At 41.9% G+C, this 27,177-nt stretch overlaps 1 protein-coding gene across 1 annotated transcript in view; it reads left to right on the forward strand.

The window, feature by feature from the left end:
• The first annotated feature begins 836 nt into the window (after positions 1 to 836).
• Positions 837 to 27,177, forward strand: part of LOC106565563 (G-protein coupled receptor 22) — a 58,891-nt gene continuing 32,550 nt past the window's right edge. Inside the window, exon 1 of the mRNA XM_014132825.3 lies at positions 837 to 1,457. The gene's annotated coding sequence lies outside the window, so the exon portion shown is untranslated. The remainder of the gene's footprint in view (positions 1,458 to 27,177) is intronic.

Consider the following 27,177-nt stretch of genomic DNA (forward strand, 5'->3'; position numbering starts at 1 on the left):
GGAGTCACGCGATGATACCATGCAGTTTATTATGATACAGATTGAATAAATGATGAACTTCACAGGGTGGTGAAAGTGCACTATGATCTTGATGCTCATTTCCGATAAATATTGAGGGTCTTACTCTGGTGACATGAACTATACTTGACTCCCATTTGACAAATAAAAATATTCCGGCTCTTTTCCAGAATAATCTCATCATGTAGATTTGCCTATCCGTCCAGCCTACCCGCACTGTAGGCTATCTGCGAGCTGTTGGTTATAGAGCACGTGCCAAGACCAGAGTAGGCACATTTGGTGTTTTTGTGACAAAACTAATGGTAGAGTTGAAAATGCGATGGAAACATATAGAACTTTAGATTTGTATTCTGTACGCGAACATTTAAGCGAAAAGGTGTGAACTACTTCATCACGCACTGATTTTTATCCACAAAAAGTTAATTTGGTGGAAACACACCACTTGTGGGAAAATACGCATAATTTCTTTATGCGGATTCTAGAGTATTTGCATGAACACCTGTCACCAATTGGATGGAAACCTAGCTACTGACTGCCATTTTTTGTGCAAGTGTCTGACATATTCAGACAATGTACTGAATAAAGTAATTTCGTTTTCACTAGCCTACTGATACCTGTTCATATTCAAATCAGTGTGATTGATTGAGTGGACCCCTTCCGTCTAGCAAATACAGGGGGAAATAAAGGAAAATAACCAGATTAAAAGGAAAAATGTCTGAATACAATGTGTTTAATAGAGTATGAAAAGGTCGACGGTTTAATGCTCGAGCGCACCTGTTATTCTTGCATCATCTCCTCACAATAATTCCCCGCTCTGAGAGAGGGTGGTGGGGTGGAGTAGAGTGTTGTACTATACATGAGAGGGAGCAGAAGATATTTCAGGATTTGGGGAATTACACGGAATTACTACAAGGGAGCGTTCGCCCTTCATGAATCTCAGGTCCTCCTTGAAATGCTACCCATCACACCTCCCTCGCTTCTATTCCATTCCCTCTTCAACTAAAGCATTCGATTTCCCTCCTGCCTGCAGATCGTGACCGTATTGGATGAGGGATGCGCCGCTGTGCTCCCAAGAACCGCTACCCGCTGCAGTGCATGTGTTAACGTTTGACTGATCTATGTATGGGATTCTTCACTCTCTGTGGAGAGACAAGGAGCTGATAGCGTCCTGAGAGGGAAAACGTAAAAAAATTGGAGGAATTAACTGATTTATGGACAGAAAAAAGGTCACTAGTAACTACTCTTTCTTGTCCCGTGGATGATTTTTTTTCCAATCCCGCGCTAAAGGCGCGAAATTATTCCGGTCACGTCGCGCAACAACCAGCTGTCCTGGAGCCCGCTGAAGTGAATAGGTGCTCCGTGCACGCGAGAGATAGCGCAGCGCGCGGACACCTGCAGTAAATGTAGCGGGAATTCCCCTCGTAAACCGTCCAGAGAAGGTAAGTTAATTAAAAACATCTCGGAAGATATCTATCCTTTTACATTATGTTTATGATTCTATATAGGTTATAGCCTACCATTAGCCCACCACCATTTCATCCACTATATATTTTTTTATCTTTATGGTTCATTTATGTCTTGAATGATTATTTGTTTGTTTTATACATTGATATATATTAAAGAAGGTCGAAGAAATAGTTGAATTAACATTTTGAATTATGCAACATTAACATACATTTTGCATTAGAAGCCATAGGCATATGCCACACATAGCCACAGGAAGTAGGGGGCCTGTGGGTGCTGCAGCACCCCCTGAAAAATCAGAATAAAAAAATGTTAATAAAATTTCGAAATATTTTTTTAAGAAAATTATTTTTCACAAAGTAGTGCACTGGGCCTTTAATACTACTGTATTAGCCGTCCTACATAGCGTCTGTATCTCGGGCACAAATATTTTTTCAGCACACCCCCTTTAAATTAAATAAAACATTTAAAAAGGGAGCAAAAGAAGCCATAGGCATATGCCACACATAGCCACAGGAAGTAGGGGGGCTGAGGGTGCTGCAGCACCCCCAGAAAAATCATAATAAAAAAATGTTAATAAAATATCGAAATATCTTTTTAAGAAAATTATTTTTCTCAAAAGTAGTGCACTGGGCCTTTAATCTGTAGTCGGGCACAAATATTTTATCATCACACCCCCTTTAAAAAGGCAGCACTACCCCCTATGATACCACGGACCCAGAACGTAATCTGAGTCAGTAGAAGTGTGCACTTGGTTTAGTGGCTCGGGAGGAGACGTCCATAGAGTGCCATTACCAGCTCAGTGTATGGGATGTTTGCCAAAAGACTGTCCTGCTGAGAAGTCTGTCTATCGAATGGTTGTTTTTCAGGATGCTTTGGAATGACAACTAAACCGATGTATATTTAAAGTGGGCCAAGTGCATTGTTATTACTGTATACTGTATTAGTAGGCTACATGATCTAGATGTTTATTGTATGCTACATTGTGGCAGGTAAATGTTATAGAGACCAACTGTCATTGCAAACCCCACTGACTGTCATATAGCATGGCTACCTTTTGTTGATTTCATATCATTCAATGAATGCATTTTGTTTATTTTAGTTTTTCCCATAGAGGCCAAATGAAGGCGAATGAGAGAAGAGCCCTGGCCTGCTACAGCATAATAGACTGGATGGACTAGTAGCACTCAGTCCTAAGAGCAGTCCTTTAGGTGGTCAGGGGCATCACTGTAGTAAAACAGCTTTGTTTTCATGCAGCCGTTTATCACCTAAATGTATAGAGTACTGTCAGACAATCACACTTCCATATTTTAGCCTTGCCCTATAGACTACTGTGTATTTGTTTACTATATGAATGTGAGCTTACACTGTAAACCTTAAGGAATTTGTAACTCAAATACACCTAGTATGTTGAACTAAAAGTCAATGAAACATAATTATTGCTTAAAATGTTTGTGGTACTGACTCAAAACTAAATAAGTCACATCAACTCTACATTGTTAACCATTTTTGTAATTTAATCAGTAACTTACTGTATTCAGTGGCGGATTTAGGTATGGGCGATATGGGCAGCCGCCAGGGCGGCATCTTGCTGGTGGCGGCACAGGGCGCACGCACAAAAACATTTGCAATGGTGACATTTGCACGATCGGTTTTCTATCGCTCATTTGCACGTCACGTCAATGATATCATGTCACTGTGTGGGACTGGGGGTCAATTAAACTTGTCGGAGTGGGCTCCCTGATTCTAGTTTGTGAGCTCGGCAGGCTAATGCCTGGGAAGGTCTCCCACTCAGAAGTACGAGATGGGGAGGGGGGCGGGGGTAGGTTGACCTCAGGTCTCCCCACTGGAAGCCGAGGTAGGGGGAGCGGGGGAATCTATCAAATAGTGCACCTCTAACTTTGTACAGTACTAATGCAATTAGTCAAATTAGTCACACTACGAAATGCTACCAAATAAACCACAATTCATTCATAATACTGTGAATATATAGATTCAGAGACATATTGTTGCATTTTTTTCTGGTTTGTGCGAAATCGTGAAGAATAATATAAAACCAGTCTGCACACCACCAAGGTGAATTGGTTTAGTCTTGACTCTTGGTTGACAGTGTTGGGGGATGGGTAATGTATTGATGCTCGAGTACCAAATCAACACAAATGGATAAGAAAAGGTCTAAGCCATCAGTGACCAGTTTAGGAAAAAGAGGAAAGAAGAGGAGAAATGCGCAAAAGATAAAGGTATGCAGCTATGTCATCTCTTTATGATTATAATACACTGCTCAAAAAAATAAAGGGAACACTTAAACAACACAATGTAACTCCAAGTCAATCACACTTCTGTGAAATCAAACTGTCCACTTAGGAAGCAACACTGATTGACAATACATTTCACATGCTGTTGTGCAAATGGAATAGACAACAGGTGGAAATTATAGGCAATAACAAGACACCCCCAATAAAGGTGTGGTTCTGCAGGTGGAGACCACAGACCACTTCTCAGTTCCTATGCTTCCTGGCTGATGTTTTGGTCACTTTTGAATGCTGGCGGTGCTTCCACTCTAGTGGTAGCATGAGACGGAGTCTACAACCCACACAAGTGGCTCAGGTAGTGCAGCTCATCCAGGATGGCACATCAATGCGAGCTGTGGCAAGAAGGTTTGCTGTGTCTGTCAGCGTAGTGTCCAGAGCATGGAGGCGCTACCAGGAGACAGGCCAGTACATCAGGAGACGTGGAGGAGGCCGTAGGAGGGCAACAACCCAGCAGCAGGACCGCTACCTCCGCCTTTGTGCAAGGAGGAGCAGGAGGAGCACTGCCAGAGCCCTGCAAAATGACCTCCAGCAGGCCACAAATGTGCATGTGTCTGCTCAAACGGTCAGAAACAGACTCCATGAGGGTGGTATGAGGGCCCGACGTCCACAGGTGGGGGTTGTGCTTACAGCCCAACACCGTGCAGGACGTTTGGCATTTGCCAGAGAACACCAAGATTGGCAAATTCGCCACTGGCGCCCTGTGCTCTTCACAGATGAAAGCAGGTTCACACTGAGCACGTGACAGACGTGACAGAGTCTGGAGACGCCGTGGAGAACGTTCTGCTGCCTGCAACATCCTCCAGCATGACCGGTTTGGCGGTGGGTCAGTCATGGTGTGGGGTGGCATTTCTTTGGGGGGCCGCACAGCCCTCCATGTGCTCGCCAGAGGTAGCCTGACTGCCATTAGGTACCGAGATGAGATCCTCAGACCCCTTGTGAGACCATATGCTGGTGCGGTTGGCCCTGGGTTCCTCCTAATGCAAGACAATGCTAGACCTCATGTGGCTGGAGTGTGTCAGCAGTTCCTGCAAGAGGAAGGCATTGATGCTATGGACTGGCCCGCCCGTTCCCCAGACCTGAATCCAATTTAGCACATCTGGGACATCATGTCTCGCTCCATCCACCAACGCCACGTTGCACCACAGACTGTCCAGGAGTTGGCGGATGCTTTAGTCCAGGTCTGGGAGGAGATCCCTCAGGAGACCATCCTCCACCTCATCGGGAGCATGCCCAGGCGTTGTAGGGAGGTCATACAGGCACGTGGAGGCCACACACACTACTGAGCCTCATTTTGACTTGTTTTAAGGACATTACATCAAAGTTGGATCAGCCTGTAGTGTGGTGTTCCACTTTAATTTTGAGTGTGACTCCAAATCCAGACCTCCATGGGTTGATAAATTGGATTTCCATTGATTATTTTTGTGTGATTTTGTTGTCAGCACATTCAACTATGTAAAGAAAAAAGTATTTAATAAGATTATTTCTTTCATTCAGATCTAGGATGTGTTGTTTAAGTGTTCCCTTTATTTTTTTGAGCAGTGTATTATGCATGTAATGAAATAGGCTAGTATAACACTTCTGTTTGTTAACCTATGTTACTATGTTGCTTGCTATGCTATTACACATAGGGCGACAATATTCAGTTTTCTGTCCAACTAGGTTACATAACATTGGATATCATTTCACACAGTTTCATCATGATAATGTGTGTAGCCTGCAGCAAAACGATTACAACCTAACTAGCCCTATGGTGGAACAAGCTCCCTCACGACGCCAGGACAGCGGAGTCAATCACCACCTTCCGGAGACACCTGAAACCCCACCTCTTTAAGGAATACCTAGGATAGGATAAAGTAATCCTTCCAACCCCCCCCCCCCCCCCCCCCCCCCCCCCCAAAAGATTTAGATGCACTATTGTAAAGTGGTTGTCCACTGGATATCATAAGGTGAATGCACCAATTTGTAAGTCGCTCTGGATAAGAGCGTCTGTTAAATGACTTAAATGTTAAATGTTAAATGTAGCACATTATTGATTTGGTTAACTTTCATTGAGGTGACATCATAAAGGTTTTCTGTGATTGTATTGACTAGGTCCTGAACTCAGTAAGGGGAATTTCCAATGCTGTAGGCTAACTTGTGAGATGTCTATATTATGCTGAGATTTTGTATCTTTTGTGATACATTGAGTCTTTTGGGATGTCTTATGCCTAGAATTAGCCAAGGAGGTTGTATGTTTCATTTGGTTCCTATTCTGAAAGTTTGATAAATTGTGCATAATGACATGAATATTTAATTGTGCAACAAGTGTATTTAGGGTGTCAGACTCATATACTGTATTTCAATGCAAATTCAGGGGCACTTCTGAAATATTTTGGAGCACCCTCTGGCACTGGCCAGGATGAGGAGCCATATACCTCCTCAGCCACACAGGTGTCTTCACAAATGTTGTCTGAGCCTGAGGATGAGGATGAAGACCCATTTGCTTCCACTTCTCTCCAGCAGGATTCTTCAGGTGTGTTTGTGCGGACACGCACGTGTGTGTGTGTGTGTGGGGGGGGGGGGGGTACACGCACCTGTGTTTATGTGTGTATCCTTGCATAACAAACAAAATAAATAATTTCCCCTTTGCAAAGTTTTAAGTTTCCATATTGTAGGTAACAATGATGAATTTATTATTACTGGATATGTATGGGGCGGCAGGTAGCCTAGTGGTTAGAGCGTTGGGCCAGTAACCAAAAGGTTGCTAGAATAAATCCCAGAGCTGACATGGTAAAAATCTGTCGTTCTGCCCCTGAACAAGGAAATTAACCCACTGTTCCTAGACCGTCATTGTCAATAAGAATTTATTCTGAACTGACTTGCCTAGTTAAATAAAGGTAAAGAAATTAATTATGTTGGATGTTCCACCACTATAAATATGGTGAATAATGTAGGTAAACTAATGCCCATGTGCTCTCCATTAGAAATGCCTGTAGCAGCATCCCCACCAAATCCTGCTGCTGAGCATGAACCACTGTCTACAGACCCTGTCTACTAACCTTTCTGACTGGCCTTCAGTTCTGACTGACAGAATTTGGACACAACTAGTTTGCAGAGGACCAAGTGAGGTACCACCAACTTTGTTTCCCCAAGGAATGAGAGTGATGGACGAAGTTGCTACTACCAGTATTTCAGGAAGACCTTGGTGAGTGGTAAAAAAATCCCGAGAAGTTGGATGGTGTATTCTGAAAGAAACAACAGCCTTTTCTGCTTCTGCTGCAAACTCTTTTCTAAGAAGAAAATGTATTTAGCAAACTCAGGACTGACAGACTGGAAACATGCAAGTTCTTTGCTGATTTCACACGACAGCAGTCCAGAACACCAAAACTGCATGAAGACATGGAAAGAACTGGCTATGAGGATCAAAAAAGGGGAAACAATTCATAAGCATGAGATGGCACTTATGGAGGCTGAGAGGATAAGATGGAGGGAGGTGTTGACATGTCTGACTGCTATTGTGCAGTCTCTGGGAATTAGAAATCTGGCACTAAGGGAACACACAGAAACACTGTACTCTTCATCAAATGGAAATTTCCTCAATGAGGATGATCTGATGGCACAATTTGATCCAGTCATGAAAGAGCACCTTAACCGTGTCCAAAAAGGGACCTCGAGTCACACCACCAGCTACCTTGGCCACCAAATGCAGAATGAACTCATTGATTTGTTGAGCAGCAAGGTCATTTCAATAACGGGGAGTGACATCAAGCTGATAAAATTATTCTCTATAATTCTAGATTGCACCTCAGATGTCAGCCACACTCAACAGTTGTCAGTTGTGATTATAATTGTGTCACTGAAGGAGGAGCCCCACATAAAGGATCATTTTATGGGGTTTTTGGATGCAGAGGAGTCCACGGGCCAACATTTGGCATCCCTGATTCTCAAAAGATTAGAGGAGCTAAAACTTTCTTTTGAGGACTGTAGAGGACAGTCTTACGATAATGGGGCCAACATGAGAGGCACAAATAAAGGTGTCCAAGCCAAACTCCTGGAAAGGAATACAAGAGCTCTATTTGTGCCATGTGGGGCTCACACATTGAACCTGGTTGTGGCTGATGCTGCTAAAAGTTCTGTCGATGCCACAGGTTACTTTGGCATCTTACACAAACTGTACACCTTGTTCTCAGCCTCCACACAGCGATGGGCCATCCATGTGGACATCACTTTGAAGATGTGGACTGAGACAAGGTGGCAGAGTGAAGTTAAGAGTGTCGAGCCACTGAGGTATCATGCAGCAGCGGTGAGAGGCACTGATTGAGGTGAGGGATCAAACCAAAGACCCTGTGATAAAGATTGAAGCCCAGTCCTTGTCAGAGGAGGTGGGATCATATTGCTTCAGCATCTGTACAGTGGTGTGTTATGACATCTTGAGCCAGATCCAACATGTTAGCAAGCTGATGCAGTCTCCCAGTATGCATGTGGATGTAGCAGTCAGTCCTCTCAGAAAGACAGAGAGAGGTCTCAGCAGCTACAGGGCAACAGGCTTTATGACTGCACAAACGTCAGCCAAGGATATTGTGAGGGTATGAATGTAGAGGCTGTTCTACACGGAAAAAGAAAAAGGCTGAGGTCCACAAAGCGGCACTTTTCATACGGATTATTTGATGAGCCTTTGAGTAATGCCCTGAAGAAGCTGGGGGTGACATTTTTCAATGTCGTTGTTGATGTTGCAACCTCAGCTCTTCAGGAAAGATTTGCCACATTGGAAAATGTGGGAGAGAAGTTTGGAGTGCTATCAACCTTCCAAAGTCTCTCAAATGAGGAGCTGACAGAACAATGTGGGGCCTTTAGTATGACACTGCACTATAAAGAACACTCAGACTTGGATGGCAGAGAGCTTGCACAGGAACTGAAGAACTTGCCTGACCTGCCATTGAAGACCATGACCCTGCTTGAGCTGCTGATATTAATACATGAAAGGGAGCACTCAGAATTGTATCCAAATTTGTGGACTGCTCTCAGAATTTATCTTATTCTGCCAGTGACCATAGCTGAAGCAGAGAGGAGCTTTTCAAAGCTGAAGCTCATCAAATCCTACCTGAGGTCCACCATGTCACAGGAACGCCTTAGTGGCCTTGCTGTCATCAGTATTAACCATGCAATTGCTGGGCAGATTTCTTATGATGATGTAATTGATGACTTTGCATCAAGGAAGGCAATAAAGGTCAGGGTTTAGATGGCAGTTGTGCAATTTAGTTTGTGTGTTTCTTGTTTGAAGTGCAATAGTGTAATAATCAGGTTCTCTTCTTTATAAGTGTGTTATTCTATTTGTGTATTTGTGTGATATAGGATTTATGCAATTTAGTTTTATTTGTGTGTTTTTTGTTAGCAATAGGGTGATAGTGTAATAATTTGATTCTCTTTTATATTTGTATTTATATACTACAATTTGTTTCTATTTGTCTTTGTTACTTTTATATTTATATGGTTTTAAATGTTATGATTATTTATTTGTGTTGTTTCAAATGTCTGAATTAAAATTACAGTTAGTGAAGAATGGTGTTTTTGGGGGGGGGGGGGGGGGGGGGGGGGGGGCGAAGGGGGGGTTCGCCCAGGGAGCCATACAAGCTAGAACCGCCACTGACTGTATAAACTGAATACAGTAGATTACCGTAGAATGCACAGTAAAATACAGTGCATTTGTTTTACAGCACACTGTAAGACTTTTCTGTAATTTCAACAGTGAAACACTGTAGAATGCACAGTAAAATACCTTAAATGTATTTTACAGTATTTACTATGGTGCATTGTGGAAAAATTATGGGCAGGGAATGGCTAATTAACATAAGGCGTGCCTTGTAAGAGGCTATATTTGTCACATGCATGAGTGATCATTCTCTACCCCCACAGAATACAGTAATATACTGTATTTTAGGAATTCTACAAACCTTGTCCTAAAAATATAGATGATAAGAAACAATTTTTTTCTGGCGATCGTAATTTACATAGACTTTTTAGGGCAGAACAGGGCTTTTGGCACTGCTAGGTTGCTACGCAATAGCAGACCAGCATAGCTTGTAACTTCAGACTCCAGACCGGACACTGGGGGCCTGGTTTTGCCCTCTAATTACGGCCAGTTTCGACTTGTAGAACTGCAAGTGATATGAAACACCTAGTATTCATTAATATGCTTTATACCACAGCATTGAATACTCGTTTCTGATTGGCTAGAAGGGCATTCTAGAATGGACATTAAAACCAGTGTTGCGGTTTCGGCACCAAGATCTTTGTAAGGCATGGTTTACGCATACAAGCACACACCACCAGTCCAAGTGAAGGGTTAAACCGGTTTATTACTATCAGGCATCGTTAGCGTTCCTGATATACAAAACTCAAAACAGATTAAACACTTCATCACCAGTGGAAGGTCTTCCAATCTTGGTCTTTGGGGGTTAAATCATTCTTGAAGTCATAATTTATTTTCTTCTTAAAAACCTCCTTCTCTACTGTATGCTCTGTCTCTCCAATAACCTCCTACTCCTTCACCTGCCGGGGTCAAAGAAAAGACAACGAAAGAAAACCCAGGGCCTAGTTAACTGGAGACACTGATTGGTTTCACCTGTCTGTAGTTTGGCTCAGATTACAACTGGAGGCAGGTGTGGCTGTTCTGCTGCAGACTAGTTATCCGTAGTCCTGGCAGCCAAAAAACAAAGAATCCTCGTAGGCATATAATGTCCATTCACCACACAACCCCTGAAACCGTTACACCAGATAACTGGACAGTTGGAAAAGATATCGGGAAATTTGGAAAAGACATTGGGACACCTTGCATTCATGACGCGATATGCGCCCACACATGCAGACCGTACATGCTCCAAAGTTACAGAAAGCTAAACCCAACAACAACACAAACTGAAATTGTAAACGCAGGTCAAACGAGGAAAAAACGTACATTACCTCGTGTACATTACCTACGTAATATGCAAATTCCTACAGATAACTTGCTTGCACTAATCCCTTTAAAATTACAGTAAAATACTTTAGAAATAATATTCTCACCGTTTAATAGTCACTTTTACTGTATTGTACTGTTTCATTGCTCTGGCATCAAGTTACTGTGAATATCTCAGTATTGAAGTGGCCTTATCCAGATAGTCAGCGATATTTCATAATATATCTTGTTGTATTTACAATAATTTTGAAGACCAATGGGTGCTAACTCTACAACTCACTCGAAAAGGCAAGAAGCACTGGGAAATTATATTGGAGGGGTGGTTTAATGGGGCGTTACCATTTTTTTACCAAGCTGATACAATTTAAATCTGGACCCCCTATAGCGCGTCAAACTCATTCCACGGAGGGCCTCCCTTCTACTTGACTGATGAATTAAAGTCACTAATTAGTAAAGAACTCCCCTCACCTGGTTGTCTAGGTCTTAATTGAAAGAAAAACCCAAATCTCACAGACACTAGTCCGTCCATGGAATGAGTCTGACACCCCTGCCCTACAGGCTCACAGTGACTATCAGTTTGAGTAATGACTTCAAAATCTGTACTACTCAGATATATTAAGCGTAACAGATTTCCTTGAATGTTTTGACTAATGACAGCACATTGGGGTTTACAGTGAATAGCATCTGAGTGTTTTATTTCAGAACTAGCCTATGGATAACTAGATTAAAGTATATCTACATATGATATAGGCAGGGATTGGCAAAAATGACTAAATACAATTACAAAATACCATAAAGATCAATGTATCAAATTAAACTACGAAATATTTGTATTTTGAAATGTATTTAATTAAAATACATGTATTTTAAAATAGAGAAATACATTTGCAAATAGCTGGCCCAAACAGCAACAACATTCTCAGTAACAATTACAAAAAACAATTTACTTTCTATAACTGTGATATGTTGTTGTTTATCTATCTTAGTTGAATGCACTGACTGTAAGTCACTCTGAATAAGACTGTCTGCTAAATGACCAAAATGGAAATGTATATATCAAAATGAACTGCAAAACACACTGATATTATTATTGGCCTTGTGACAGGTGGAGTCCATTAGAATAATACTCAGAATGCGTTGCAATTGTCAATTTTTACATATACAATTATATTTTGTTAATTTAGTGGATGCTCTTATCACACCTTAGTGCAATCTGACTTCTGATACCAATGTAGGGTGAGAGGAGGCCACAAAATTGTGAACCACTATAAAAAAGGGTATAGAAAAGCTCTCGAAAGTATCTTGCTACAAAATACATTGAAGTGTAGTTCAGCCCAGTGTAATACAAATTACAAAATGTTAAAAAGTAATTGAAATGCATATTTCAAATAGATGTAACAGAAATACGGCCCATCTCTGCCTATTCCCTGCTGCGAAACTCAAAGGGATTGTATCTGAAGACCTAGTCCCATTCTGCTCACTCAGATACTCTACTTCCCCTGTGTGTGTGTGTGGGTGTGAGAGGGGGGGCGTGAGAGAGATAGAGGGAGAAAGTGTGCACACAAGTGTGTGTTTGTTAGTGTGTTTGGTGTTTGTCTTTCTGTGCACGATGTGGTGTGTGTGTGTGTATTTATGGAGGCTGATGTAGGAGGTGGTGGGGGAATATATTTCTACAAAGTGTGTCACTACAGCTGCTGCTGCAGTAATCCAGGGAAGCTCTCATAATAGATTTTTGCACAGCGAGTAGAGGATTGCTCCATCCTACAGTTGTTCTGTACTGCACTGCATGTTCTGATGTAAAGCAGGGATTGCCAATGGCGTGCCTTTTATTTTAGGCCCGCTGATCAAAATGTTGCTTAGGGCCCCCAAAAGGCTACAGCTGGCTCTGACTGCATGTGTGGGTATGGATGTGGGTACGCAGACCCCCGCGAGCCACTGCGGCCCCCAAAGATGAGTTCAGATTTTTTTGTGGCCCCCACCCCCATCAAAGTTGCCCATCCCTGATGTAGAAGCTTATGCACTCACTATCCTAAGATTTCACTACATTGTGAGAGTCACAGTTTGCATGGAAGTCTAGGGGAATTAGAAATAAGAAAGGCTTATTGTTGTTATGGCAGCATTTGAAGGGGTGGAGGTAGCGATTTACAAATGATCTCATTACTGTAGTTGAGTAGCTTTTCTGAGTACTTGTAGTTTTTGAGTATTTTTCTAAATCAGTAATTTTCCAACACAATGAACTTGGGGAGGGGACTGTGGATATCTCTCTCTCCGTTCGTTCATTCGTATGTTCATTCATCACAAAACCCACTGATATTGCCAACTACTTTAATGACTTTTTCATTGGCAAGATAAGCAAACCTAGGTATGACATGCCAGCAACAAACGCTGACACTACACATCGAAGTATATCTGACCAAATTATGAAAGACAAAAACTGGACTTTTGAATTCTGTAAAGTCAGTGTGGAAGAGGTGAAAAAAATATTGTTTTCTATTAACAATAGAAAACTGTTTAGGCCCCTTACTTTTTGAGTTAAGCCAGTGTGTAATGACACACTGGCTTAACGCAAAGCCAGTGGCACGTTGTTAGTAAAGAAGGGGTGGAGGTAGCGAATGACTCAACACTATATATGTCAGCTACCACAGCAACTGAAATGACTGCAACACTTAACAAAGAGCTGCAGTTAGTTTCGGAATGGGTAGCAAGGAATAAGTTAGTCCTAAATATTTCCAAAACTAAAAACATTGTAATTGGGACAAATCATTCACTCAACCCTAAACCTCAACTACATCTTGTAATGAATAATGTGGAAATTGAGCAAGCTGAGGTGGCTAAACTGCTTGGAGTAACCCTGGATTGTAAACTGTCATGGTCAAAACATATTGATACAACAGTAGCTAAGATGGGGAGAAGTCTGTTCATAAAAAAGCTCTGCTCTGCCTTCTTAACAACACTAACAACAAGGCAAGTCCTACAGGCCCTAGTTTTTTCACACCTAGACCACTGTTCAGTCGTGTGGTCAGGTGCCACAAAGAGGGAAAAGAGAAAAAAAAAAAGAGGAAAATTGCACTTGGCTCAGAACAGGGCAGAACGGTTGGCCCTTAAAGTACATTAATGACATGCATGTCAATCTCTCATGGCTCAAAGTGGAAGAGAGATTGACTTCATCAATACTTGTTTTTGTTAGAGGTGTTGACAAGCCGAATGTACTGAGCTGTCTGCTACCTCTTAAGGATATGACAGTTTTTTTCAATTTTTGCCTAAAATGACAACCAACTCTAACTGCCTGTAGCTCAGGACCTGAAGCAAGGATATGCACATTCTTGATACCATTTGAAAGGAAACACTTTGAAGTTTGTGGAAATGTGAAATTAATTTAGGACAATATAACACATTAGATCTAGTAAAAGATAAAATAAAGAAAAAACATGCATATTTTTTTGTTCCATCATCTTTGAAATGCAAGAGAAAGGCCACAATGTATTATTCCAGTTTAGGTGCAATTTAAATTTTGGCCACCAGATGGCAGCAGTGTATGTGCAACGTTTTAGACTGATCCAATGAACCATTGCATTATGGTTCAACATTTTATATCAAGTCTGCCCAAATGTGCCTAATTGGTTTATTGATACATTTTCAAGTACATAACTGTGCACTCTCCTCAAACAATAGCATGGGGGACACCGATCCTGTAGAGGTTAAAATACTTGCACACAGCTCGGACACCGCTTCACAGTCCCCAAGTCCAGAACAAACTATGGGAGGTCCACAGTACTACATAGAGCCATGACTACATGGAACTCTATTCCACATCAGGTAACTGATGCAAGCAGTAGAATCAGATTTCAAAATCAGGTAAAAATACACCTTATGGAACAACGGGGACTGTGAAGAGACACACACAAAGGTACAGACACATGTTCACGCATGCATTGTGATATTATTGTATAGTGGTATCAAACATTTTGTATTGTATATATGTAGTTCTGTAATAATGTTATATGATGTACTGTTTTATCTTTTGATTTATATGTAATGTAAGTGCTTTAATATGTTTGGACCCCAGGAAGCAGCTAATGGGGATACTTAATAAATACAAATACAAAATACACGCAATATCTCAGAAAGCACTGGCCCGATTTTGGGTGAAGGATTTGTCTTGCCATAGAGATCCTGCATTTTCAGAATTACACTGATCTGCCCAAGGCAGGAGCAATAGTAATTAACCCAATGGGGGGTGCCCCATCATTCGTGGGGGACGACATGTTTACTTAAGTATGTTTTGAATTAAGTATTGTCCTTCACTACCTTTTTTAAACCATCCGTTACAGAGTAGCCTACCATTTTGAGGGCATGGAAAGTTTGCGAGAGATGCTCAGAGCCAGAAAAAAATTGTTCATCGTTGTTTAGTCAGTGACCAATGAAATCAAATTTCACGCATCAAATCAACCTGTGCATACAAACTGAACGATGATGGTCGGAAGATTTTCAAAAGGGCAAAAATAACGTATTTTAGTTTGAGATGTATTGTGAAAGAGAATAAAGTTTTTTTGCAATGCAATACAAGCTTTGCTTAGCCAGGAGGGGGGAGGTGGAAGCCTACAAAAACTCTGCCTCGAACTTGAGGAAACATTGTAGAGGTAAGATGACTAGCTAGTTAGCTAGCTATGATTTATACAAAGAAATTGCTATCGAGGATTTTAGCAGCTAGTATAGCTAGCTATCTAACAGTCTAACTTATGAACATTAGCTTGCTAGATAACTAGGCTAACGCTATTCTTGCAGCTAAATAAGTTACATGGCTAACCACCACCTCATGGTGATGGCTGTTATGGCTAGCACGCCAATGTCACTGTGTGTTGGTGGCGATCTAGCTAGTTAGTCATTGAGTTATCTGGGTAGCTAACAATATTAGGCTAATGTCAGCAAGTGTTTCGCTTGCTTGGTCAGGACATACAGTATTTAGAGAGACCTAGGATTTTTTTGTATGTACTGTACTTTGTCTGTGTAAATTAGGATAACATTCATCTAAAAGACAAAGACTCAGTAAGTCTAACTGTGTATATAACTGTGTGAGTCTACACAATAGGTGCTGCTAGACATTAGAATTTTTTGGGGGGTCTGAAAACATCTGACAAGCTCACTTCAGTATCTGAGTATAATAAGAATGGAAAGTCTGTGTTTGGGCTATTTTAATGTCAGTGATACGATGAACTGAGTTGCCACATAAAGCAGACTTTTATGAAATATTCAATATGTGTTTGTTGTACCACTATACAGGGTTGGTCTACATGAAGCATCATCTTGACACAATGACAGAGGAGGACACAGAGCAACAGAGGCAGCATTCATCTGATGAAGAGGATTTATTTTCATCACTGGTTGGGTACCTTGCCTGTGTGTTAGACAAGATGGACTTGCTTCATTCCTTTCCATACATAAAGAAGCCGTTCCTCAAACTGAACACGGCCTGCCTACCTCTGCCGCCTGTGAGTGTTTTTTAAAGCTGTGTTGGACTGCTCTTCACTGCAAAGCGAGCGAGGAAAGAGGGAGGGAGTGAGGTAGTAAATGAGTGAGGCAATGGATGGGGGATTTTTTGTTTATGTACTTTATTTTGCATTGCTTTTAATTCATCAATACATTTTAATTGCTTTGAATGTTTAATCTATTTTCAAATATTAAGTGTTGACAAATCTTTTTTATATATAGATGTGCCTCGCTGCAATTCAAACAATACATTCATTTAGTTCATACTGTAAATTAATTTCCTCTTCCTTTTTCAATTTATTGCATGGAAAAGATCATGTGTAACAATGTTCAGGTAACCTTAGCGAGATGAGCTATAAGGTAAATTATTTTATTTTAAAAGTAACTAAATTACTTTTACTCTGTGTACTTTGTAAATTAGGTACTTTTTACTTGAGTAGTTTTATACACCAGTAGTTTTACTTTACTTGAGTAACAGTACTTCTACTTGAGTAGGATATTTCAGTACTCTATAAGCAGCTGTCTACGCCAGGGCCAGTTGTGGTTTTGAATGTGTTCATACAGTGTGTTTCCATCTGTGTTAGTATGTCTGATGGGCTTATGTGTGGTGAATCTAAGGGCCAATACAGACTCAATGGCTCCAGGTATTCCTTCTGTCCTAAAACTGTTGGCAGACTATTATTCTTAATGGTTTGACATTTAAATTAATCCATGAACCACAGGGCCCCATGCACCTCCGCAAGCACCTCTAATGTTCTCTATCCCTCTGACTCAGAGGGTGTCAACAGGGTTGGATGAATATAGACCAATACGAAGTGGGTTGAGTTTTACGTAGTTCCGCTGTGCAGACTTTTCCCCTGAGTAAAGCAGTGAGGTGGCAATGTGAAATTAAAAACACATTGCAATTAATTTACTGATCCAAGATAATGAGTGACGAGAGGAGATTTATCCACCGCACAATAAGTAAATCAAGCTACAAAGGATAAAAGTAAGGGGAGGGGGTGGATTGGAGGGACACATGAAAATCAGACCAAATAGAGAGATGGAAAGATACAGTAAATCACCAGTGAAGAGGAGGGAGACACTAGGGAGATATGCCATTAAGGAGGGGGAGAGCTGTAAGAGTAGGGAGAAAAAACACAAATGTATGTGTGTGTGTTTTTGTATCGGTTCATGGATGTGTGTGAGGGCATAATTTGTGCACGCTGTGTGCCATGTGTGCACGTGAGTGTGAATGTGTGTCCGTGCGTGCCATGTGTGCCCATGTGCATCCGTTCATGGGTGTGAGTGTGTGTGCGTGCATGAGTATGTATATGTCACGGGTAGGGTTGCACATTTTGGGGAATATTCAGAGGTGGAAACTTTCCGTGGGAATTAACGGGAATATATGGGAATTAATGGAAATATTTGCAAAATAATAGTAAAACCATTTAAAAGTAGATGTTTTTTGCATTGGATATATTTACCATATCAAATGGAGACAGAAACATAAACCTTTTACCTTACCATATGTATACATAATTGCAAATGATTAAATCCTTCCAATGGAAAAAACAAAAAAAACAATTTAGTTACAAATTGAACTTTAATTGAATGAGTTGACTCTTCACATGGGATGATTTCACTGAACAACAAAAGAAAGGGAGTATTGAATGATCCCCAATGATCCATCGCATCTCCCAAATACGTTTTCAACATACAACTGTAAAATGATAGTCTAGAAACTAAAGCTTTGCTTGTCCTCCTCTCAGGCTTCCATGTCTTCTCCCTGGACTCAATGTCCACCTCTTGAACATCAGACCCTGAGGCCTCATCTTCACTGTCACTTTCCAACCTTGTTGAGGATGGCTCATTGTCAGTTTCAAAGCCTCAAATTTTCCCGGATGGCCACAAATTTTTCAACCGTTGTATTGGTCAGCCAGTTGCGAGTTTTGGTTTGTGTGTTCCTAAACAAGGACCAGTTGCGCTCTGAGACAGCTGATGTTGGTGGGATGATGGAGGCAACAGGAGAAAGAGCCTCAGATCCACAAAGTCCCTTCCACGTGGTGGCTGATGAGATATGTTGGCACGACTGCCATATTGCATCTCCATCCCAAAGCCCTTGCTTGGAAGTGTACTTCGCCAGACTGCCAAGAACCTTGCCCTCATCCAGGCCAAGGTGGCGAGACACGGTAGTGATGACACCATAGGCCTTGTTGATCTCTGCACCAGACAGGATGTCTTGCCAGCATACTTGGGGTCCAACATGTACGCTGCGGTGTGTGTGTGCTTCAGGTAGATGTCTTCACACTTTTTGATGTATTTCAGAACTGCAGTTTCCTCTGCTTGGAGCAACAGTGAAGTGGGCAGGGCAGTACGGATTTCTTCTCTTACATCTGCAAGCAGAGTCTGAACATCAGACAGGATGGCATTGTCTCCCTCAATACGTGCTAGGGCTACTGCTATAGGTTTCAGGAGTTTCAGGCTGCTTACCACTCTCTCCCAAAATACATCATCCAGGAGGATCCTCTTGATGGGGCTGTCCATATCGGCAGACTGTGATATGGCCATTTTTTTGGAGAGAGACTCCTTCCCCTCCAGGGGAATGTATAACATGATAACACCACCCCACCGGGTATTGCTGGGCAGCTTCAATGTGGTGCTCTTATTCTTCTCACTTTGCTTGGTGAGAGAGATTGCTGCTGTAACTTGATGACCCTTCACATACCTAACCATTTCCTTGGCTCACTTGTAGAGTGTATCCATTGTTTTCAGTGCCACGATGTCCTTGAGGAGCAGATTCAATGCATGAGCAGCACAGCCAATGGGTGTGATGTGAGGCTAGGACTCCTCCACTTTAGACCAATCAGCCTTCATGTTCGCAGCATTGTCTGTCACCAGTGCAAATACCTTCTGTGGTCCAAGGTCATTGATGACTGCCTTCAGCTCATCTGCAATGTAGAGACTGGTGTGTCTGTTGTCCCTTGTGTCTGTGCTCTTGTAGAATACTGGTTGAGGGGTGGAGATCCTCTCACTGTCAACTGCGTTTATTTTCATCAAACTTAATGGAGGGATTGTGCGTTCCTGGTGTAACTCGGGCAGTTGTTGTTGCCATCCTGTACCTGTCCCGCAGGTGTGATGTTCGGGTGTACCTTAATTGCCAACTGTCTGTAAGCTGTTAGTGTCTTAACGACTGTTCCACAGGTGCATGTTCATTCATTGTTTATGGTTCATTGAGGAAGCATGGGAAACAGTGTTTAAACCCTTTACAATGAAGATCTGTGAAGTTATTTGGATTTTTACGAATTTTTACGAATTATCTTTGAAAGACAGGGTCCTGAAAAGGGATGTTTCTTTCTTCGCTGAGTTTAGTTAATTATTCCTTGCCCACGAACATTCGACCACCCATCAGAGATGATTGCAGTACAGTCTGCATTCTCTATGATTTGCTTGACCTTCACTTGAACTCTGTTTAACTCTGCATCCAGCAAATTAGTAGATAAAGCATGTCTGGTTGGAGGGGTGTATGCTGGGCGAAGAACATTCAGAAATCTCTTCCAATACACATTGCCTGTGAGCATCAGAGGTGAACCAGATGCATACACAGCTCGAACAAGACATTCATCAGCATTTCTCTGACTAGGTTCCTCCATTGAGTCAAAACAATTCTGATTCCAGGAGGACCATGAGCTGTTGCTATGGATAAGGTGTCTGATTCATAATTTTCACCTCGAATAGAAGTAGAGGGACTTTTGTCAGAGGTTGCTTGTTGTGAGCGCTGAGGGAACTTTATGCACTTGGCCAGATGATTCTGCATATTTGTTGTATTCTTCACATATGATAGTGCCCGTGGCATTTTCCTGTAAAGATGAGAAAAAAATGAGTTAAAAAAAAAACCAAATACATTTCCATGTACAGATAAATAGTTAAGCAGTTAGTTTAAAAAAACTCCTTTGTAAGATAAATGTTTTAAAATGAACCATGTATGGAAACAGGTGAATTAACACTCCTCAGTTAGCAGGCCCAAGCAAGCTAAAACCCACATGGTAGCGAAAACTAACTAGCAGAAATTGTTAACAAGTTAGTAATGATTTAAACACTGCTGTAGGCTACTATTTACTAGTTAACCTGTTTGGCGCAGGCGTGCCGCTAGCGACCCACCTCGACAACATCCGGTGAAATTGCAGAGCCGAAATTCAAAATACAGTATTATAAATATTTAACACTCATAAAAATACAAGTGTTATACATCAAAATAAAGCTTAACTTCTTGTTAATTCTGCCGCTGTCAGATTTCAAAAAGGCTTCACGGCGAAAGCACACCATGCGATTATCTGAGGACAGCGCCCCGCTTACAAAAGCATACAAACATTTTCAAGCCAAGTAGAGGAGTCACAAAGTCAGAAATAGCGATAAAATGAATCACTTACCTTTGATCTTCATCTGGTTGCACTTACAAGAGTCCCCATTACACAATAAATGTTCATTTTGTTCGATAAAGTTCCTCTTTATGTCCCAAAAACTCTATTTAAAGGCGCGTTTTATTCTGTAATCCACTGGCTCAAAGGTGGTCACAACAGGCAGATGAATACATCCAAATAGTACCGGTAAAGTTCGTCAACATGTCAAACAATGTTTATAATTAATCCTCAGGTTGTCTATTGTCAAAATAATTGATAATATTTCAACCGGACAATAGCGTATTCAATAGAAAGGAAAAAGAACGAAGGGCGCGCTATCGGTCACGCTCGCAAAGGAGCTCTGCTTCATTCTGCATGCCACATAGAAAATGCTGTCATTCTTCCTCGTTTTTCAGAATACAAGCCTGAAACAATGTCTATAGACTGTTGACATCTAGTGGAAGCCATAGGAACTGCAATCTAGGTCCTAACCCAACGGATACTTGTATAGGCATTCAATTGAAAACTAGACACATTAAAAATATCCCACTTCCTGGATGGATTTTCCTCAGGTTTTCACCTGCCATATCAGTTCTGTTATACTCACAGACATTATTTTAACAGTTTTGGAAACTTCAGAGTGTTTTCTATCCTAATCTAAATCTAAAAAAAGTTAACTAAAAAATTATGTATGTCATATAAAATATATTCACCTCACCCAGTATTGTAATCAAAACTTACCAGAAAGCATGTAGGCCTTGGATCAGACAGTGTTGTAGTGTGGGCTCAATAGCATCTCATTAGTGTGCAAGATCTTGAAAATCAGCTGTACGTACATGTGATGGAAGTGTGCCCTGCATATATGATAGAAGAATGCACTCTGCATGCAGAGAGTTCCAATTCCATTGAATTGGGGATAGTTTAACGAAAATATGCCACAAGACCTAGAATTGCCTTATGTTTATCCCATAAAAAAAGGTTCACTGTTATAAGCTAACTTTTGAATTTAAGCAAAATTACCAAATTTCCAGAAATTTCCCAGAAAGTTTCTGACCCTTTGCAACAGTAGTCACAGGCGGCTGGTGAAACCTTAATTGGAGAAGACGGATGGAATGGTATCAAACACAGAGTTTCCATTCGATTCACTCCATTCCAGAATTTTTTTGCCACCCTTCCCTCACCAGCCTCCTGTGGTACAGTGAGGGGAAAAAGTATTTGATCCCCTGCTGATTTTGTACAATTGCCCACTGACAAAGAAATTATCAGTCTATAATTTTAATGGTAGGTTTATTTGAAGTGAGAGACAGAATATCAACAAAAAAATCCTTGGAGAGTTCTTTGGTCTTGGCCATGGTGGAGAGTTTGGAATCTGATTGATTGCTTCTGTGGACAGGTGTCTTTTACACAGGTAACAAGCTGAGATTAGGAGCACTCCCTTTAAGAGTGTGCTCCTAATCTCAACTCGTTACCTGTATAAAAGACACCTGGGAGCCAGAAATCTTTGATTGAGAGGGGGTCAAATACTTATTTCCCTCATTTAAAATGCAAATCAATTTATAACATTTTTGACATGCGTTTTTCAGGATTTTTTGTTGTTGTTATTCTGTCTCTCACTGTTCAAATAAACCTACCATTAAAATTATAGACTGATCATTTCTTTGTCAGTGACAAACGTATTAAATCAGCAGGGGATCAAATACGTTTTTCCCCCTCACTGTATATGTATCGTGTGGCCAGGCCACATGCAGAACGATATGGTACTGGTTTCCCTCTGCCTCTGGTGTTGAGGTCTGTCACTGCAGAGTGATAGTCTTGCTGAGGGAGGTGACAATGACCCCCCTCCTGCCCAAATGATGCCCTGTTTGCAAGAGAAAAATAGTATTAATTGAGCTCTTATTGCCTTCTGGAGAGACATACTGTAACTTCATTACTTTAACCATGCTTAAGCCTCTCATCTCGCTGACTGTCTCTCTCTTTCTGCTGCTGTGTCTGTCCACTTTGGTCCTTTTCTCTTTCTCTCCCTTTTAAGTTTAACCTCTCTTGATCTACCCATCTCTCTGTTCCTCTTTTTCTGTTCCTCTTCCTCTCTTCTCCCTCTATCTCTCCCTTAGCTTGGCTTGTTTACTGTAGTGTCAGGCAGGTGTTAAACTGATGCTACAATGGGACTCTGGTGACATTGATCCACTGATTGGATTACCGTTAGCTAGGGAGTGAGGAGTGGGATAAAACAAAATGGATGACGCAGGGCTGGAGGGGAGAAGAAAAAAATAACACCTCCCTCACAACGCCAGCAGCCTGCTTATCTGGGACAAATTGGTGAATAAACACTCCGTGAAAGTGGCAAACTGCCTGCAAAAACTTTAGTTTTCATGTGGGAGGGGGGAAACATGTAATGTCAAAGGGGAAAATACCATCCCTGGGTTTCATACTTGAGAATTTGATTAAAATACTTGAGATATATATATATGTATATGTATGTCTGTTTCAGCTTGTCTGGCTTAATAAACCAATAGAAAAGTACCAAAACTGCAAACCTGCACATCTGGCACTCCAGGCAGACTCAAGCAAACGCTCAAAGTATTTGAATGAATTTTCAAAGTATTTGAAACAGGTCTGAAAAATACACAGGATTTGAATACTCTTCTTGGAAAACAGTGACATTTCTGTGAATCTGGTTACACAACTTATGACGTAGTCATGTTTTTTTTAATTAAAATGGCAATTTTTCCCCAAGACGGCACTCAGGGAATCAACTAACTCCTGATGACAGAAAGGTTGCCACAAACTGACGCCACCGTTGCTTAGCACCTCTTAGCACTTAAAACCCCTTAAGTAATGTGGGAGTAATTATTGAAATAATAGAATCTTAAGCATGTTATTATAATGTGACATGTAACAGTACTACATGTCACATTATGTTAGAATACACAACCTACCAGCGTCATCATCATTCCTCTCCACACGGCCTGCTATGCTTAAACCCTGTCCATCATAGCTTAATTATACAGGGACTCAGTGGTGCTTGATTTGTATTAATTCTCTTCTTTAAAAGGCTTGATTGTGCTGCAGTCTTGATTGGCCTTACTGATGGGCTGGTACATGTAATGGCTAAATTACAGGCTTGGGCTCTCAGGGCTAGCGATAGTTATGTGATTGTGAAGGTCTTATAACGGATCGTAGAGCAATTTCTACAGACAATAATCCGATAAACAGTCACCAGATATTGATGACACTGCTCCAGGACCCCAGGGTTGCTTGGAGATCAAGGTCCTCTTAATCTATTGCTATCCTCAGGGGTTCCTCTGTGGCCTCTATGCCTTACTGTACCAGGGCCATTTTGGACAGGATCTTGGTTCACCTCAGGCATGTGGGTGTGTTTATTTGTATTTTATTTTTTATTTAACCTTTATTTAACTTGTGTTGTGGGGTGTTAGGCCATCCGATTGTTGGTGATAACAATTGTCTACAATGTCATTGTGTGCTGTAGCGTTACGATTTCCCTTCACTGGAACTAAGAGGCGTAGCCTGAACTATGAAAAACAGCCCCAGACCATTATTCCTCCTCCACCAAACTTTACAGTTGGCGCTATGCATTCGGGCGTGTAGTGTTCTCCTGGCATCCGCCAAACACAGATTCTTCTGTCGGACTGCCAGATGGTGAAGTGTGATTCCTCACTTCAGAGAATGCGTTTCCACTGCTCCAGGGTCCAATGGCGGTGAGCTTTACACCACTCCAGCTGACGCATGGCATTGCACATGGTGATCATAGGGTTGTGTGCGGTGGCTCAGTCATGGAAACCTATTTCATGACTCTCCCAACACAGTTATTCTGCTGATGTTGCTTCCAAAGGCAGTTTGGAACTCGGTAGTGAGTGTTGCAACTGAGGACAGATGGTTTTTACACACTACGCGCTTCAGCACTTGGTAGTCCCGTTCTGTGAGCTTGTGTGTTCTATCACTTCACAGCTGAGCCATTGTTGCTCCTAGATGTTTCCACTATTACAATAACAGCACTTACAGTTGATAGGGGCAGCTGTAGCAGGGCAGAAATTTGACCAGGAAAGGTGGCATCCTATGACGGTGCCACAATGAAAGTCACTGAGCTCTACAGTAAGGCCATTCTACTGTCAATGTTTGTCTATGGAGATTGCATGGCTGTGTGCTTGATTTTTATACACCTGTCAGCAACGGGTGTGGCTGCAATAGCCAAATCCACTAATTTGAAGGCGTGTCCACATACTTTTGCATATAGTCAATATTATTTTGGGGGACTGGAGGAAAGAGTGCCTCCTACTGGCCCCTCTAACACCACTTCCAGCAATATATGGTCTCCCATCCAGGACCAACCTTGCTTAGCTTCAGAGGCAATGGTGATCATTTCAGCTCTATCTGCATATGGCACAGTGGATTTGGTTGGTTGGTTGGTGGTGGTGTAGTGTGGTGTGGGATAGATGATACGTTCCTGTGTGGGGGGTCTGAGGCAGTGCAGTGGTGGGATAGGATGTGTGTGGGTGGATTGGTGGCACAATATGGCATATGGTGTGTGTGCGTGCATGTGACATAGTCATCCATCAGACGGTAGGCAGTAGGCAGTGTGTGTGTACTGTACATGTGAGTGTGTTATCCGTGTATGGGTTGGGCGGTGGGGGATTGCATTGAGCCAACTGGGCAGAAGTGAAAATGACAGGTGGAGCGTATTCTATTATTTTACTGTCACATTGTTAAATGGAATATCCCAGTAGCGCTAATCAAAATAGCTGTAGTAAGAATATGTATTTCTGTTTACTATTGATGACTGTTCATAGAAAGTCAATTGAAATGGGCAGCTACATTTCTGTTCTTATTTGACTTCTTTGCATTGAGCTGGCTGTAGCCATGTCATGCTCTGTTTGCGGCTTGGACAGGCTGGTTGTTCTGCTAGGCATTGGTTGGCTGCCAGGGAGGCTGCTGGCCCAGCTTGTGGCTGCTAGCGGTTTGCGCTGCGGGATGAATTGAGTGGGAAAATTAAGCCTTTGATCGATTGTCTCACTGCGGACATTAGAAACACCTAAGACAGCGATGAGTCAGCAGTCTTTCCACCCTTTTCCCATATTTCTCTCTCTCTCTCGCCCTCTTACTCTCTTTCTCGCTCTGCGTCTTTCTTACTCTCTCTTTCACTCTTAAATCGCTCTCTTCTTCCACCCCCCTTCCTCAATGGCTCTCTGTCGAGCTCACTCTCTTTTGGTCCCTCCCCCTTATTCCGTCTCTCTGTCAGTACCACAGGAGGTTGGTGGCACCTTAATTGGGGAGAACAGGCTCGTGGTAATGGCTGGAGCAGAATGAGTGGAATGGTATCAAATACATCAGACATATGGTTTCCATGTGTTAGATGCCATTCCATTAGCTCCGTTCCAGCCATTATGAGCCATCCTCCCCTCAGCAACCTCCACTGGTCAATACCTAGCTTTATCAATAAACTTTATCACTCGATTTTCACTCTCAATTTAGTGGTGGTCTCTCCTTTTACAGATACCACACCATTTTGTGGACTTACTGGGGACTGTCTCCAATGCCACTGCTGTGAGTGCTGATGAGAACCTGACAGCCAGATCTGTTTATAGATTTGCCTCCTGTCTTAGTGGAACTATAGGAGCTTGACTAGCTGTCAGTCAACTCTCACCTGTGCCAGAGCCCAGTAACTGTAATAGATGGAGCAGAGTTCTCTCTCTGGACAGAGTGACAAGCCTCTAATAAAGACTGTGTTTATTTGTTAAATCTGCCAACAATCTGCTGGTTAAGGTTTGATCAAATTGAATGTCATGAGCTCGATAGCCATAAGTAAGGTCCATTGGTAGCCTGCTAGGTGAGGTGGTAGAACTTGCTGTCTTTCTGAGAACAATGATGACATTGAATACTTTGTACCCAAAACACATCGATCTGAACAGAGACAAAATAATGAAGAGGGCACAGAGGAACACACGACACACTGATGTCACCCCCTGCAAATTAAGCTTCTGATAGGTATTGAGGGGACTCTCATAGGCAACTGGGATCTTATTGGTTCCTTTAACCTTGGCCAAACCAGTTGATTTGGTTGCATGTCTTTTGTTTGGAGTTTTTGTCCTTCTTGGGGAGATGTGCTGGATCTGTCATGAAACTTTAATGACCTCGGAGCATTTTCCCCTTTTTGCCGCTCTATTTGGGTTATTTTTAAATAGAACATGAGGCTGGTTGTGTCTTCATCTCTACCCTGTCCCCTCCATCTCTGTCTGGCCTGTCAATCACATGTCTGCTTGGCTTTGTCTCCATGGAGTCACCTTACTTCCAGCTATACTGTTCACTGTTAACTCTGTACGGCCTGAGGGCTAGCCATGTCACACAAAGGGGCGTGTGTATGCACAGATCCACAGATGACACAACCTCTATTGCACTCCACACTGCCCTTTCCCATCTGGACAAAAGGAAACCCTAAGTGAGAATGCTCTTCATTGACTACAGCTCAGCGTTCAACACCGTAGTGACCTCCAAGCTCATCACTAAACTAAGGACCCTGGGATTAAACACCTCCCTCTGCAACTGGATCCTGGACTTCCTGACGGACTGT

This window comes from Salmo salar, chromosome 12 (assembly GCF_965601325.2).
Source record: "Salmo salar chromosome 12, fSalSal1, whole genome shotgun sequence".
Classification (NCBI taxonomy): Eukaryota; Metazoa; Chordata; class Actinopteri; order Salmoniformes; family Salmonidae; genus Salmo; species Salmo salar.